This window comes from Diabrotica virgifera, chromosome 2 (genome assembly GCF_917563875.1).
Source record: "Diabrotica virgifera virgifera chromosome 2, PGI_DIABVI_V3a".
Taxonomy (NCBI): domain Eukaryota; kingdom Metazoa; phylum Arthropoda; class Insecta; order Coleoptera; family Chrysomelidae; genus Diabrotica; species Diabrotica virgifera.
Window position 1 is genome coordinate 63,606,116 of NC_065444.1, and position 17,485 is coordinate 63,623,600.

Sequence of the window (17,485 nt, forward strand, 5' to 3'; positions counted from 1 at the left end):
TTACAATGCACAACAGGCCTTACTACAAAGTAAAAATGAAATTTTTAAAATAAAATGACCAGTGGTGGGATTCGAACCCACGCCCTTTCGGACTGGTACCTAAAACCAGCGCCTTAGACCGCTCGGCCACGCTGCCATTAAAATAATGGTTAATCCTTATAGTTCAGTCACTTAAGCAATTAGCTACTAACTTTTTTGGGTGAGATGGATTATCGTGATATTTTAACTTTATCTAGGGACTTTATCTAGTTAAAGAGACTTGGTGGTGGTCAAATGAAGTACAAGGAAAAATAAAAGAGAAGGGAAAATTATATAAAAAGTGGCAAGAAACCAGATCGGACATAGATCTTCAAAACTATGTGGTCGCCAAAAAGGAAGCGAAAGTAGCAGTAGCAAAAGCTAAAGCAGAAGCGTATTCAAACCTATACGATCAACTTGATACCAGGGAAGGCGAAGCAAAGATATATAAAATAGCCAAACATAGAGCAAAAAAAGCAAGAGATTTTAATCAGATTAGATGTATCCGAGACGAAAATAATAAAATACTAATTCACGAAAAGGATGTCAAAAAGAGATGGAGAAAGTATTTTGACAGTTTATTAAATGAAGAATTTGACAGACAGCCTGTGGAGTTAACGGAGACAGTAACAGCAATGGTTACCAGAATAACAAACGAGGAAGTGGCTCAGGCGCTTCAAAAAATAAAGAACGGAAAAGCAGTCGGACCAGATGATATTCCTGGGGAAGTATGGAGAGCATTGGGAGAGACAGGAATAACTTGGCTAGCAGGTCTATTTAATAAAATTATGGAAGTTGGACAAATGCCAGACGAATGGAGAAGCAGTATATTAGTACCTGTCTACAAAAACAAGGGAGACATACAACAATGCACAAACTACAGGGCTATAAAACTACTTAGCCACACCATGAAAGATGGGAGAGAGTAATTGATAGACGGATACGTGAAGAAACCGAAATATCCGATAATCAATTTGGCTTTATGCAGGGCAGATCAACAACAGATGCAATTTTCATTGTAAGGCAACTGATGGAAAAATACAGGAATAAAGAGACCAACGCTCATATGGTATTCATTGATCTTGAGAAAGTATATGATAGAGTTCCTCGAGAAATTCTGTGGTGGGCACTCAATAAGAAAGGAGTCCCTGGCGAATATGTAAAGATTGTGAGAGATATGTATGAGTGAGTAACGACTAGTATTAGAACAGGTGTGGGAGAGACTGATAAATTTCAGGTGAAAGTAGGATTGCACCAAGGCTCGGTGCTTAGTCCTTATTTATTTTCATTATTTTTGGACCAGATAACAGCGAATCTACAGGGTAGTACTCCATGGTGCCTAATGTATGCTGATGGATGATGTAGTGTTAATAGCAAATAGTAAAAGAGACTTAGAACAAAAACTGGAACAGTGGAGACAAGCTCTGAAGGAAAAAGGTTTAAAACTTAGTAGGACAAAAACAGAGTATTTGGAATGTTCATTTAAAGATGGAGTTACTACAAATAAAATGGTATCTTTGGATGGTGAAATGATTGTGAAAAGCAATAGTTTTAAGTACCTAGGATCGGTATTACAGAGTAATGGAGAAATAGATGGAGATGCATGCAGTATAATTAGGGTTGGATGGATGAAGTGGAAAGAAGCGAGTGGTGTGTTGCGTGACAGAAAAATTCCACTGAAGCTAAAGGGAAAATTTAATAAAACAGCCATAAGACCGGCTACGATGCACGGAACTGAATGTTGGGCAGTGAAAAAGAAAGAGGAACAACGAATGCATGTGGCGGAAATGAGAATGCTTAGATGGATGAGTGGAGTGACAAAGAAGGATAAAATTAGAAATGAGTATATTAGGGGAAGTCTAGGTGTGGCACCAATTGATGCCAAAATGAGAGAGAATAGGTTAAGATGGTTTGGTCATGTTCAACGTCGAGACGTTAATCACCCAATACGAAGAATAGCTGAAGTGCAGATTCCTGGAAGGAGTAGGAGAGGAAGACCAAAGGAGACCTGGGGGGAGACGATAAGGCAGGACATGTTGGTAAAGGGGATTAACATTGATATGACCCAAGATAGAATTGTGTGGAGAAATGCAATTAGGGAAGCCGACCCCGCATAGGGATAAGGCAAAGAGAATGATGATGATTTAACTTTATCTAGGGAGTAGCCCAAGAAATAAAAGTTATACTGGTATAGTGCCAATGTGTGCTTTTACCCTAAGTTCTAAGTAAGTTTCTGAGTTCTAAGTTCTAAGAATTTTTTGTAATGTCAATACTTTTTGAGGTATTGGCACCTAAAGGTGGTTACTTTTATCCAAAAAATGCATCTTTATGAGATATTTTTTACACATACCTCAAAAATGAACCGTATAATTCCCCATCCCTTATATAACTGTCTATTCCCAGATTTTCATCCTTGATTTATATTTTTTTTGGATTTTGGCAAAACTTTATGTTCAATGATCGGGCTAAACGACCAATATTTATGACGAAATAAGTTTATATGTAGGTATTTGAAAACCAGTTAATTGCATCATTGTTGAATCCACATTATTTCGTACTTAAACAAAGAAAATGATTGACGCAATGAAATTCACTCTAAAGATAAAACTGATAGGATTTTAATTAATTTCGACCTATTAGCCGGGCTAATTGAAATACACGTGAGAGTAGCTCAAAGGCCGCTACTTTTAAAATTGATCGTATCACGCACATCAGTGTTATCATGCTATAACGCCATTTGAGTAATGGCTTAAATTGAATTAAATGTGTATGGAAGATAAAGGTTCGAGAAGACTGTTGAATAATTAAATGTAGAGAACGATTATCGTTTTTATATTACTCGTAGATTTTAATAGCAGTAAATTTGCCTCCACTAAGTTCAATTATTATTAGTATGGTGTAATTTCTATGAAAAATATCGTTAATGTAATTAAAAAAACGACAGGTAATTTGCAGTAATATATCGCAAAAAAAGAACCTGGATCCAAACGACATTAATACAATACGCAATACGTTAACTCTACTGGAATCAAAACGTCTCTGTTAGGACCAAAATGGGTGATACTGAAACCATAAACATCCAAAGGGGAGTTAGACAAGGTTGCATATTATCACCATTATTATTCAACTTGTACTCAGAGAAAATTTTTGCACGAGCTCTAGATGAAGCACAAGAAGGAATAAAAGTCAATGGAAAAATTGTAAACAACATCAGGTACGCGGATGATACAGTACTGATTGCTGGCAGTGAAAAGAACTGCAAATTCTGTTAACCAAAGTAGTGCGAGAAGGAAAACTATATTGCCTTAAGGTGAATGTAAAAAAAACTAAGGCAATGGTAATTTCCAAAAAGCACACACCAGTTATAAACATCCTAGTCAACAACAATCTCGTTGAACAAGTGAAAAAGTTTAAGTACCTAGGATGTTGGATACATGGAACCTTAGACCAAGAACAAGAGGTTAAATGTAGAATAGAACAGGCAAGAAACTCCTTCTTAAAATGCGACAGTTACTCACTGCCCGCAATCTTGATCTGTCCCTACGACACCACATGATAAAGTGTAAAGGCGGAGACAGATATCCGCGCCGCGAACTCCGCGCCGTGTGAGCGCCGCGCGTTCGTGGCGCGGTTATTGTTCGTTAAAATTTTTCATTTTGACGAACCTTCCGCGACCCAGAGGAAACTTACGAACGTTTATTGTAGATAATCATGTCTCTGTCCTGTACTTCTACTACATCTTATTTTGGTATTGTTCTGAAACTATTTTCTTGTATCATCTTATGCAATTTACTATTTTATGTGGAATAAGCCACAGTTTGGGAACATTCCGGGAACTACCTTTTTCGCTTCCCGGCAACACAATTATAATGGTAGGGAAGCCAAGCGGGGATTTTTGCAGTTACTCGAGCGCGTCAGATTATCATATGGGGAGAAACGTGGTACCCTGCAGATGTACCTCCACCATATATTGGCTCTTAAAACAGGGGAGTTCGTTCAGGGGGGCCCGAAAAAAAATATCCTTAAAAATACTCGAAATTGTCAGATTAAGATAAGGTAAGTTAAGTACATGCAAAATAGTCTATATTTCAAAAATATGACGATTTGAGCGGGGCGTACGGAAATGGGTGAGTCAAAAAGTTTCACAAAAAAAGCGAATATTTCGCGAAATGAACGTCAGATTGAAAAACTAAAAACTATATGTTCAATATTTTTCAAAAATCTATCGAAAAATACCAAACTTGACCCCCCACGGAGAGGGGTGGGGGGTAAATTTAAAATTTTAAATACAAATCCCGCGATCTTTCGCAAAATAAACATCATATCGAAAAACTGCAAAATACACTTTATCAATATTTTTGAAAAATCTATCGAATGGTTCCAAACACGACCCCCCACGGAGGTGAGGTGGGGGGTTACTTTAAAATCTTAAATGGTAGCCTCCGTTTCTTATTGCAGATTTGGATTGATTGTATAAAAATAAACAACTTTTATTCGAAACATTTTTTTGAATTATGGATAGATGGCGCTATAATCGGAAAAAAGATTGTTGGAAATGGAAAATTAAATTAAAAAATGGGAAGTCCCCACTAAAATGGAAAATTTTACTTAACTTTTTTTGGTTTTAGGACCTAATAATCACAACCCAATAGGTCCCCAAAGCGCTCGAGTGACTGCACATTTAGCATACTTTGCTCCCCTACCATAATATATCTGCTTGTTCCTACAACCAGAAACAAAATTAGAGAACTATAGGTACTTCCAAGTCATGCGTTACCTTTTTCGTTTTCCGGTGACACAATTGTAATGTATCTGCTTGTTTCAACTGCGTAGCTTCACTACAAACGAAATTAGAAAACTATAGGTTCTTCCAAGCCCTGTATTAACTTTTTCGCTTTCCGGTGACCCAATTATAATATATCTGCTTGTTCCAACTCAGTTGCTTCACCAGAAGCGAAGTTAGGAAACTATTGGGTCTTCCAAGTTGTGCGTTACTTTTTTGGCTTTCCGGTGACCCAATTATAATATATCTGCTTGTTCCAACTCCGTTGCTTCACCAGAAGCGAAGTTAGAAAACTATTGGCTCTTCCACGTTGTGCGTTACCTTTTTGGCTTTCCGGTGACTCAATTATAATATATCTGCTTGTTCCAACTCCGTTGCTTCACCAGAAGCAAAGTTAGAAAACTATTGGGTCTTACACTCCGTTGCTTCACCAGAAGCGAAGTTAGAAAACTATTGGGTCTTACTACAGTGCAAAGCCCACTCAGTTACACTCGGTCACTTAAAATTACCAATGTGTATTGCCCTCGTGACAACTACTTTCAAATGTCACTGGGATACAAATTGGTAATTTTAGAGCTCTTGTGTAATTATAAGTCATTATTTTATCCATAGAGATTTTTACCAATAGAAACTTTAGTCCATTCTTTCACGGTTTTTGCTCTAAATTTTAAAGAACCGCTTGGATTGACATGAAATTTTACATACGTATAGCTTACACGTCAAAGAAAAAAAGTGATACTGTGCCGATGTGTGCTTTTGCCCTGGGGGTGACTTTCACCCCCTATTGGTGGTGAAAAAATATATGTCCAAAATAAGTCCGGAAATGGGCAAACTGACTAATTTTAAGTAACTTTTGTTCTATAGAGCTTTTTCGCCAAGTCAACACTTTTCGAGTTATTTGCGAGTGAATAAGTTCATTTTTCAACAAAATAACCACATTTTTAGACGATTTTTCGCAAATAACTCAAGAAGTAAGTATTTTGTCGAAAAAAACGTCCTTAGCAAAAATATTGAATATTAAAAAGTAAAAAAAAAATGGTGTACGCGTTAGGTCTCTGGATCTCGTAGAACCAGAGTTATAGCCAATGAAAAATAGATTCATAAATCACCAAATTTTAAATAGAATAATTCGACGTGAAATATCCAAAAAATTAAGCACTTTTTGGGGAAAACCCAATATAACTTTTTTAAAGTGTGTAATCGTTACTGCTCCACAAATTATTTTACTCAACGTCAAAAAAACTGTCAAACTGTTTAGACAAATTTAAGAGTTCCTCGGGAAAATTTGTAGATTTAGTTAGTTCTAAAGTCTTTTTTCATTCAACTCAAATCGATTGTGAAGTATTAAAGTGTGTTTCAAGAGATTCTACAGAGTGTTTAGCCGATTTTGTTTGTTTTTCCGTATATTTTAAGTTTTGTTATTTGACAACTGTACTGTAAGTAGAAATTTTTTTATATACTTATATTTGAACATCGCTCGTGCCCCGGGATGTCCGTGGGCAAAAATGGAAAGGATCCACCAGATCCTGGTGTAGAAAATATTGGGTTCACAGATGAGAGCGATATAATTATGCAGACAAATTATTTAAATCAGAATAATTCTCCTAGTGAATGTTTAAATGATACTAGTAAAAGTACTAATGATACCATAAACTTGACATCTACTTCAAATAAAACAAATACTATTCAAAAAGTCAGGAATTTAATTCATCTAATCGATTTAGTTTAAATGATACTGGTCCGTTTTTTATATTTGTTCAACACATAAATTTGAGTATCGGCCGTTTGCATCCAATGAAACTTGGAGAAAAACTACTTTCGCTATCTAGTTATGATAAACATATTATTGAAATTGTTAGTGTAGGTAAAAATCGCATTAAAATTAAAGTCAATTCAGGTGCTGTTGCGAATAAATTAGTAGTTGAAGATTTTTTCGGAAAAAATAACCTAATTGCATATATTCCAAATTATTTAACGGAAAAAAAGGGTCTCGTTCGCGGAGTGGACACTACTCTAACTGAGAGTGCACTACTTAATACTATTAAATCTAATATTCCAATAAAAAAAGTTTATAGAATGACTAGAATAGTTCAAAGTGACGGTGTATCAGAAAGAGTTCCTAGACAAATGGTTATTATTAGCTTTGAAGGTAAATTAATTCCCCAGTATATTTACATCAACAAAGTTAGGTGTCCAGTTGAAATATATGTTAGTCCTGTTATGCAATGCTTCAACTGTCTTCGTTATGGCCATTCAACGACTCAATGCAAGTCAAAAAAAGATGTAAGAAGTGCGGTAATGAAGGTAACACTGATTGTCCCGATAAATGTACTACATTTTGCGTTTATTGTAAAAATAGTAGCCACGAGTCAGTTTTTAAAGAATGTCCCGAATATTTAAAACAAAAAAAGACTAAAGAAGCTATGGCTAACTTAAATATTTCATTTAAAGAAGCCGAAAAAGCTCTTGAAAATCCATGTTATTCCAGTTTAGTCCAAAAAAAAATAAATTTGCACCTTTAATGACCTGTGACACAGACTTTCCTCCATTAAAAAGCTCCTCCCCTAAACCCTCGAATTCCACCACTACTTATAAAAATAATAATCATCTGAATATAGCCCCCCCTAACGATAACCCCCCAAAAAAAAGGAAGACTACTGATACAACTCCTAATTTTCCTCCTGTGCGTAGGGAATACCCGACCAGTTTCTGTTCGGGATCTGTATTTCAATTTGGAAACCATGAGCCCCGTAATGAATTTGATATATTTATAGGCCAGCTCAGTGCTTCACTCAAAAATTTAATCAAACAGAGTATCCTTGACTATTGTAATTCTTCATCAAATGTAGAAACTAATTTTAAAAATTACGAAATTGAATTAGAAAATAAAATTAAAGATATTATAGGTAATATTTTTACATGATTTTAATGGCTGACAAAAGTATTAAAATTATTCAATGGAATATTCGTTCGCTAAATGCGAACCGATATTCTTTACAGCAATTACTGTTTGAAGAACGTTTTGACATAGGTCTTTTATCAGAAACTTGGTCAAAACCATCTGATACTGTTTGCTTCAATAATTTCAATGTAGTTAATAAAAGTAGAATTAGAGATATGGAGGAGTTGCCATAATTTTAGCAAATAACATTATTTATAATCCCATTTCATTTGTTAACAATTTCAATCCTAATTTAGAAGTTTGTGGTGTAGATATTAAAATTGACCAAAAAATGTATACTATCCTGAGTGTGTACCGTCCATCAAATGTTAGAGTAACAGTGCAAGATTACGTTAGTCTTTTTTCTCAAATTAGCAATGATTGTATTATTACCGGAGATTTTAATGCACATCATGGATTATGGGGATCAAATTCATGTTGCGTCGATGGTAATATACTAGTAGAAGCATTAAATTTCTTTCCTAATTTAATTGTTGTTAATGACGGGTCGGCTACTAGAGCTACTCCTCCAGGGAATATGAAATCTGTTGTAGATCTTACTATTATATCCTCTAGTTTATGTCCATCCTTTGACTGGACTGTTCTTCCAGATACCTATGGATCAGATCATTTTCCAATTAGACTTTCTGTGCAGAATATGAAAATTGAAAATAGAACTTTTATATCTTCGGCTAAATGGTCGATGTCTAATGCAAACTGGGATAATTTTAGAAACAACGTAGAAAGTGCCTTCAGACACGAACCAAATAAAAACCAAACAAACGAAATGATTTTCTTTTTATTAGATTCTATTACTGATGCAGCCAACAAATCTTTCAAAATTATCAAACCGTCATTCAAATCTTTCAAATCGCCACCATGGTGGGATGATGAATGCCTCACTGCTTCTAACGCTAGAAAAAATTCCTTTAAAATTTATAAATCTAATCTCACCCTTTCAAACTTCATGGAATATAAGAAGAATGAAGCTATATGTAAACGAACTTTCCGCTCAAAAGCTAAATCTAGTTGGGCTCGGTTTTGTTCCTCACTTACTAGGCAAACTTCACCTTCAGAGCTTTGGAAAAGGGTAAACAAAATTCAAGGTAACAAAAAGTACACCGCTAATGATGAATGTATGGTAGAAAGGCTCTTTACAAAAATCTCTCCGGATTATGTCCATTTACCACTATTTATGCCGAGCATCTCTACTAATGACCACTTTTTACTAACCCCCATTTCAGCTGACGAACTTAAAGCAAATATCAAGAGTTCTAAAAATACAGCCCCTGGTATTGACGGCATTAACTATAGTATGCTATTAAACCTACCTGCAATTGCTATATATTATTTGTGCAAAATATACAACAATATTCTACTTAAAGGAGATCATTGTGACGCCCTCAAACAATGCCTGGTTATTCCTATACCCAAACTAAACCAGCGTACCGACTTAAGGCCTATCTCTCTCATGTCCTGTTTGCTTAAAACATTTGAACGAGTTATGAAAAGCAGATTAGAATGGTGGTGTGAGAACAAAAATATATTTCCAGTGTCTCAGTATGGCTTTCGTAGGAACAAGGGAACTATTGATTGTGTTTCTCAATTAACAACTGATATTCAATTATCATATTCAAATAATAATTATCTATCTGCCATTTTTCTTGATATTTCTGGGGCTTATGACAACGTCAATTTAAATCTATTGTTCGAAAAACTGAAGCACATAGGTATCCCACCTTTGTGTGCTTATGTATTAGTAAACCTATTCCTTAATAGACAGGTATTTATTAGATGTAATGATAGATTGATTGGCCCAAGAGTAGTGCATCAAGGTTTACCACAAGGATCAGTCCTCAGTCCCTTGTTGTTTAATCTATACACTCTAGATCTCCACAGTATAGGAATTAGATGCAGTATATTACAATATGCAGATGATTTCTGCTTTTACAATGTGAATAAGTTGTACCAACAAAGTATTAATTCAACTAAGATGGTACTGGGTGATGCAAGAGAGTATTTTTTTAAACAAGGATTTGACCTTACTGCAAATAAATCAGCGGTGGTGTTTTTTACGCGACATCGCTTACCTGTTATGACCAGCATCATGATTAACAACCTAAGTATACCCGTTCATAAGCACTACACTTATCTTGGTATTACATTGGACACCAAGTTAACATGGGATGAACACATTAATAAGTGCTTAATAAAATGTGAGAAAAGTTTAAATATTCTTAAAGTAGTTAATCGCTATCGATGGGGTGCTGACCCTAAAATTAATTTAATGTTTTATCGTGCATATACCAGATCCATTCTCGACTATGGAAACATTCTATATGGATCTGCCACAAACAGTCGCCTTAAAAAACTAGATCGCATTCAATATAAGGCTCTGCGGTTAGTTCTAGGTGCGCTCAAGTCTACGCCTATAGAGAATCTTTTAGCTGAATCCATGGAGCCTCCTTTACATTTAAGACGACTATTTTTGGCTGAAAAATTTATTCTTAAATGCCAATCTTACAACCAAACTGAACTACTACAAAAAATATGTGATATCTCTGTTTCTAATCTTGTCGACAAATGGTGGCACAACAGGAATTCTCCTATTTTAGCAGTGGCATACTCGAACGTTTCTCAGCACCTAAACAGTCCAGGTGAATTAACTTTCTTTAAATCGAGTTTTAATATATCTTATGCCAATGTTAATGTTTGGTTCCCAAATTTTGACAGTGAGAATCCAGTTGACTTTCAGCAACATATAGCCAAGCTTAATAATCCATGCAGGATTTTCACGGATGGTTCAAAATCAAGATTGGGAGTTGGATGTGCTGTATATATTCCGGATCACCAAGTATCCTTGATGTTCAAGTTAGATAAACAATGTTCCATATACTCTGCAGAAATGTTCGCGATTTATCAAGCTCTAGAATGGGCTGTCAACAAAAAAATTTCTAACAAGCAAGTTGTAATTATGTCAGATTCAAGATCTTCGTTATTAGCTCTAGAAAACACACGTAAACATTTATATAAAAATAGCCTTGTCGTCAAAATTTTAGAAAACCAACTAAAGCTACTGGAAAAACAGACTTCTGTAACTTTCGTCTGGGTAAAAGGACATATTGGTATTTCCGGTAACATAAAAGCAGATTTTTTTGCTAAAGAGGCAATCTTAAAAGGATCGGAAATAACTTGGCTAGATAGAAGCGATCTAACAGCTACTCGCAAGAAAAGTTTGAAACAAAATTGGGATATTGAGTGGCACGCTTTCTGCAATCGAAGCAACAATCTCTACACCAAAATTCATCCTAGTTTACTTACTGAGCCTTTTGCTATCAGAAGTTATCCCAATAGAAATATATATGCCATGTTTATTAGATGTCTCTTTAATCATGCCACTGTCAAGTCATACCTCTATAGATTTAACCTATCCGAATCAGATCTTTGCAATTGCAATGGATATGTTGACGATATTAATCATTGGTTGTTTGGATGCAAACATAATGATGTTGCAATTAAGTTTTTGATGCACAATCTGGTTCAAGAAGAAATACCTTTCCCACAAAATAATGCTTCTCTTTTATATTTGTCTCGTAGAAATTCTAAAATTAAACAAATCATCTGGGAGTTTTTAAAAAGGACTAAGAGGAAAATTTAACTTGCACTGAATGAGTCCGGTTGAATGTGTTTAGCAATAATTATTGTTTTTTATGTTTATCCTTATTATGTAATATTGTCTCCCTGTGAAAGTTCATTAAGTAGATTTTGCAGGGAGGTAATAAGAATAGAATTGTATAAAAGTTTATATTGAAAAAATAAAAAAAAAAAAAAAAAAAAAATTATACAAAAAAATATGTATACAAAAAAAATGTATAAAAAAAATTAAATCTAAAAAAAAAAAAAAATAAATAAATAAATAAAAAAAAAGTATAATAAATTATAAAAAAATAAAAAAGAGAAAAAAAAAACTTAAAAACACAAAGAGGGTGTAAACCTCCGCGGGGTTGATCCGGGTTGAAGCCTTATCGCTGTGTAAAAAAAAAACATATATTTATTAGCATTTAGTATTAGTATTTAGTATTAGCATGTAGTTTTTTTTGTCGATTTAATTATTTGTAAATTAATTTAAGTTGGTTAGGGCCATGAATGAGGAGTATACCTACTGGTCAATTAAATGTTTCCACTTCTACATATGTATGTATGTACGTGCGTGCATAAGTATTATATGTGCGCACATGTACCTAATGTATTATGTAATGCAATGTATTATATTTGGAATATTGTAGCAAACAGTAATTTATTATCTATCGTGGCTGAATGGATCAAGTGATCCAAAGCCAATATAGAAAAAAAAAAATTATTTTACTTATGTTGTGTTTATATGATTTGTAAGTTTCATCGATTCAAAGTGCTTATTTAAAAAAAAAAAATTGGTTTCAAAGTAAAATTTTTAAAAATTTAAATTTTGAAAAATATGCTTTTTTTCAAAATAACTTAAAAATTGTTAGAGATACCAAAAATCTCGAAAAACAAAAAAAGTCATATTTGCTTTTCTGAATATCATGTATTTTTTTGTTTTTCTTTTAGACAAAAATTGATTAAGATTTGGTGTTTCTAAATGTGCATACATTCGTGATCAGTGACTTGTTCAACCCCTTTTAACTACAGCCCTTTCAATAATAAGGACTTTGAGCCGATGAGACTTACAGATCGTATAAACAATATATACACGAGTCAAGAAACTTGTGAAGTCGTAACGATTAAGTTCATTTAAGATACTAATTAGGGGGTGATTTTCTCGATTTTTTTACCAAAACCAAAAGGGACTAACTTTATTTTGAGCGTAACTTGTTTAATTTTGATGTTAGAAATTTTTTTTATAAAACAAAAATGAAGCTTTTTTTAAACACTTTAAATAAGTTGTAATGAATTTTCCCCGAAATGTGCTTAATTTTTGATTATTTCACGTTAAAGTATTCCATTTGGAATTTGACGAATATGAACTTATTTTTCATTAGCTATAACTCTGCTTCTACTAGGTGTAGAGACGTGATATATACACCATTTTTTAAAATTTTTTACAGGCTATATTTTCCCTAAGAATGTTTTTTCGACAAAATACTTACTATTTGAGTTATTTACGAAAAACCGTCTAAAAGCGTGGTTATTTCGTTGAAAAAATGAACATATTCACTGCCAAATAACTCGAAAAGTATTGACTTAGTGAAAAAACTCTATAGAAGAAAAGTTACTTAAAATTAGCCAGTTTATCCACTTCCTGACTTTCTTTGGACGAATATTGTTTCACCCCTAAGAGGGGGTGAAAACCACCCCCAGGGCAAAAGCACATATCGGCACAATATCACTTTTTCTCTTTGACTTGTTAGCTATGTGTATACCAAATTTCATGTCAATCCAAGCGGTTCTTTAAAATTTAGAGGTTTTGCAATATTTTACCGTAAAAGAATGGACTACTTACAAAAATCAAAATTTCAGCTATTAGAGAGCCGCTATAGGTGAAATTTCTTAATCATTTTAGGCACGATGGGACCCTATAACTTAAATAGTAGAACCTAAAAGAAAACGTTTGAACACTGTGCCGTCACTTTTCAGTGGCACATGCGTCGACAGTGGCGCATCAAACTTTCCACTTATGGACGGGATAAATAAATTAACAGTTAACAGAACTTACTAACAGAATTAATTTTTTTTATTTTTTTAAGTTCTATGTGTATCTTGTGTGTTTTATCAAACACTATATTTTTAATTTTTTTCAGATTTTTCCGTAAGTCTCCCCACCTTCAAAAATCCGAAAAACTGTTTTTTGGGGGGTTTTGGGGGATTTTCCCTATTTTATAGACTTTATAATATATCAAATCAATTTTGTTTTTATAGGTTATATGTAACTTGAAGTAAATGAGTTCTTTAGAATATTTAAAAATCAGAAAAACACGTTCAAACCCCCAAAACCCCCTTAAAAAACAGTTTTTTGGATTTTTGAAGGTGACTAACGTTACAGAAAAATCTGAAAAAAATTACAAATATAGTGTTTGATAAAATACACAAGACTAAGAAAAAATTAGATCTGCAGCTATCCCCAAAAAAAAGTTATATACTTTTTTTCAAAAAAGAAATTTTAAAATTTTTTTGAGGTTATTTACATTCAACCTACAGGTCTCTAAAAAATAGAAGTGTTTTATAAAAGCCTTTACTATGCGTGTAAATTTTTTGAAATTTTAAAATTGATTGCATCCCACCAAAAAAAATAAAATCGAAAAATAAAGTTTTTGATGGTGGGGGCAGGGAGAAGGGGGTGGTGGGTTAAAATTAAGATGAATCTTAGGTCTTAATCACATAAAACTTAAAAAAATGAAAAAAAATTAAATTCTGGTAATGAGGGAGGGTATTTTTTAATTTATGTATCCCGTCCATAAGTGGAAAGTTTGATGCGCCACTGTAGACGCATGTGCCACTGAAAAGTGACGGCACAATGCTCAAACGTTTTCTTTTAGGTTCTACTATTTAAGTTATAGGGTCCCGTCGTGCCTAAAATGATTAAGAATTTTCACCTATAGCGGCTCTTAGTCTAATAATAACTTTTGATATTTACCCGTCGTCAATTAGCGCTGCAGATGTTCTTTGTTATTACGCAAACTTAAAATTAAATAAACATAGTGACATACATAAATGATTCAGTGACATTAATCACAATTAATGTTTTACAAGTTGTCAAAGTGAACATCATGAGCAAGTTTAGCAAACATTCAGCCGACATTTTGCTTTTACGTTCTCGCTAGTATCACCACATCATCTTCGTGCGCTATGCTTTGCATTATTCTTTTTAGGTTCTCTGGATCTATTTTCTTACCTTCTTGGTACAATTTTTTTTGTCCGTTTTTATTTAGTCTCCTATGTTTTTCAATTGCTTTTCTAGCCGTTCTCTTTTCTCATTTCTGTAAATTCTTTTAACTTCCCTTCTTCTAGCCGCATAGTTGTCGATCGTATTTTGAATATTTGGAATTATTGGGAATTGTTGTGTTTATTCAGCTATTACTAGTGTATAATCTTTTTCGTATTTGCATTACGAAATATAATATAAATGTAATCTACTTTATACAAATTTCATCCCCCTGTTATTCTTTTATGTATTTCGTATTTTTCTGACTTTCGCAGTCATGCGATCCTTGATCCGTGATTTTCTACTCTCTGGTTTGCCTCTTATCATTTTTAAAGTTTTCTCGAATAGAATATTGGTGGAAAGACTAGTCAGAATTAAAAATAAAAAGACGCAAACTAAAGAGGAATGAAACATCGACAACAAAATCCACACGAATGTCTAAGTTATCATAGAGCTACTAACACTTTGCATAGATAACTTATTTACAACTAGATAATAATTTCTGCGGGGCTCCATGGGACAGGGATTGAACATGGGCTCATCCTTATATACATTATTAGCAGTTATATTCATGGACGATTTAGAACAAAATATTGTACAAGTCAGCAACAAGAATATATCAACAATAGCGGAGTTATAGGAAGTAAGAGAAAAGTCATCTATTATCTTACACACAATACATATCCAACACACAATATTAATGTTATTTTATGCAACACACAATATTAGTGTTACCTTACCTATATAATTTATTAAATAAACACCAATAAACAGCACACAAATAGCATACATTATGGTGCAAATGTCTGGAATAAATTCATTATTTCGGAAACTAGCGACTTTACGAAAAAGTCCAGAAACAGGTCGATTTTTAATTATTATGATTTTTTGACATATTATATATCATACTAGTGACGTCATCCATTTGGGAGTGATAACGTAATCGATTATTTTTTTAAATTAGAATAGGGGTCGCGTGCTAGCCCATTTGAAAAATTATTTAATTCTCTATTCAGTAATATAAACCAAACATATAATAATATAAAGTAAATAAATACTAACGTACTATAAATACTAACATAATTATTTCTACAGGGTGTCCAAGATTTTTTTTGTAATTAAATTAATTAACACAAAAAGAAGAACACATGTAATTTATTTAATTCAAAATACACTCTACTGCTGTCAGCAAATAGAAAAAAAAGTTTTTTTTTTAAAATAAACATTGCTTTCCGCTTAATTTCAATGTTAAAGCTGCCACCCATCTGCCTCTTGGCAGTGTGAACATTGAATTTTAGCGAAAAGCAATGTTTATTTATGATATAAACATTTTTTTCTGTTTTCTGACAGCAATGGAATGTATTTTGAATTAGATAAATTACATAATATGTATATTCTTCTTTTTGTGTCAATTAATTTAATTCAAAATAATTTTTCTTCGACACCCTGTACAAATAATTATGTTAATGTTTACATTACTAAATATAGAATTGAATAATCTTTCAAATCAGCTAGCACACGACCCCTATTCTTATTTAAAAAAATACATCGATTGCGTCATCACTCCCAGATGGATGACGTTACTAGTATGATAGATATGCCAAAAAAATCATAATTTAAAATTATTAAAAATCGACCTGTTTCAGGATTTTTCCTAAAAGTGTCTGACTTCCGAAATAATGAATTTATTCCAGACATTTGCTCCATACTGTATAGGTATATCACAAAATAACACACAAAATAGTCAAAATCTAATATTCCTAGGATAAAAACACCACGCTCAAATATTTTCTTGAACGCATCCTGTGACCTACAAGATTAAGGCCTAGTATGTCAATTTCTAGCAGTCATAACCTATAGTATATTAAGTATGGAGAACGGTAAGGGTTTTATACCGATCGAAGACAATTGTTTGCAGGAGGAGCGGAGCGACGACTCCAATTATTGTCTGAGATCGGTTACCCTTAACGTTCGACATGCTTATAACGTTTTTTGCACGATTGATACCATTATAAATTATGAAATTAAACATTTTCGTCATATTAACTCGTTTCATTCATTTTATCAAGATAGATACATTGGTTGTTAGGTAGTAACTAGGGTGCATAACAACAATGGAGAATTGAGTTTTTATTTAGTTGTCAATAATTTTAAGTACAATTTTGATTATTATAAATTAAAATATGAGCGAAAGTGAATTTGAAGAAATTGAACGGGCTTGGGAAGAAGGGTGTTCCGCAATTATTCCCGAAAAATCCAAAATCTGTTATCAAAATACCTACCAAAGTTTTAAAAAATGGTGCGAAGGCAAGAATTTAAGAATCGAAGAAAATACTCTATTGGCATATTTCGTTCAAAGACATATGCAGTTGAAAGCTCCTGGAAGCCTCTGGGCAGAATATTCAATGATTAAATCCACCGTTTTTCTTTATGATGGCATTGATATTTCCAAGTTTTCAACTTTGATCGCGTATTTGAAGAGAAAAAATGTTGGATACTACTAATGTATGCGATTCTGCAGGAGTTTCTGTTAGAAGTGAAACCACAGCCCAAACAAGTGGGATTTCATTAAATAATTTAACAAATTGTACCATAAGTTTCAATATTAATAAATAATTCGTTAGTTTTCTTTATTCTTTCAAAAAATAAATTAAAATTAAGAGATTTTTTAACTCGACGGTAAGTGAATTACTTACCGTCGAGTTGGATTACTTACCGTCGAGTTGGATTACTTACCGTCGAGTTGCTAGTAAATGTCACCTACTGACATAAAATCTGTCACGGTAAACAGTCAAAAATGATCAATCGTGCAAAAATACTAATTTTGCTTATAGATCTTCCCAGA

General features: G+C 33.3%; 1 protein-coding gene and 1 non-coding gene across 2 annotated transcripts in view; one reads left to right on the forward strand and one right to left on the reverse strand.

Annotated features, from left to right (window-relative positions):
* Positions 1-17,485, forward strand: part of LOC114326263 (out at first protein) — a 590,880-nt gene that overhangs the window by 324,827 nt on the left and 248,568 nt on the right. The window lies entirely within an intron of this gene.
* Positions 56-136, reverse strand: Trnal-uag (transfer RNA leucine (anticodon UAG)). The gene has a single exon. It is a non-coding gene; the product is annotated as a tRNA-Leu (tRNA).